This window comes from Odontomachus brunneus, unplaced genomic scaffold (genome assembly GCF_010583005.1).
Source record: "Odontomachus brunneus isolate Ranch 3 - 2012 unplaced genomic scaffold, Obru_v1 Obru_scaffold_100, whole genome shotgun sequence".
NCBI lineage: Eukaryota > Metazoa > Arthropoda > Insecta > Hymenoptera > Formicidae > Odontomachus > Odontomachus brunneus.
The window spans coordinates 1,177,800-1,178,660 of NW_022639550.1; positions in this window are offsets into that span (position 1 = coordinate 1,177,800).

Genomic DNA, 861 nt, shown 5'->3' on the forward strand with positions numbered 1-861 from the left:
GAGAGAGAGAGAGAGAGAGAGAGAGAGAGAGAGAGAGAGAGAGAGAGAGGGAGAGAGAGAGAAAATATGTTCTTCCCGAGTCGAAATTTTGATCCTATGTTGAACCTTGAATTCTACACCGCAGTAGAAACTAAGATAGCAAAGTAGGTTTAATTCTAATGATATAATTTACTCCTACTTTGACCCTGATGATGTCTGAAATTTCCGCTTTCGCTTTCTTCAGCGTCAAAATAGGTTGTATAATAACAGGATCTTAGGGAGCAAAGTACGTTCAGTTGCGAATCTCTATTGAAGCTTTAGATCCTACATAGAATATATATATTTTATAGAAATATTTAAAAAATTTAATAAATAACGAAACAGAAACGTCAAATAGCATACAAAATATACATTTTATTTGTTGTATATATTTCAGACATCATCAGGGTCAATGTAGGAATAAATTATATAATTAGAATTAAACCTACTTTGCTATCTTAGCTCCTATTCTGGTGTAGAATTCAAGGTTCAACATAGGATCAAAATTTCGATTCGAAAATGAGTGTCAATATCGTCAAAATAGATTTCACCTAAGTTGTAGATTATCTAAGTAGGCTCAAATTATTTTTAAGAGCGTCAAAGTAGTGTCAAAATTTCGATTCGGGAATTCTCTCTCGCAGGTAGACAAAGAGAGAGATTGAAAATATATCCTTCTCTCTCGCAGGATTTTTATAAAACCGCGGCAAAACTCTGCTTAGAGTAACTCTAGGCCATACGATCAGTGACATGTTTCAATGGTGGAGTCAATCAACTTCTAGAGATGTGATCTCCAAACTGTTTTTACTCGCGGCGCAGTCTATTTACGTTCTAAATATGTTCTTT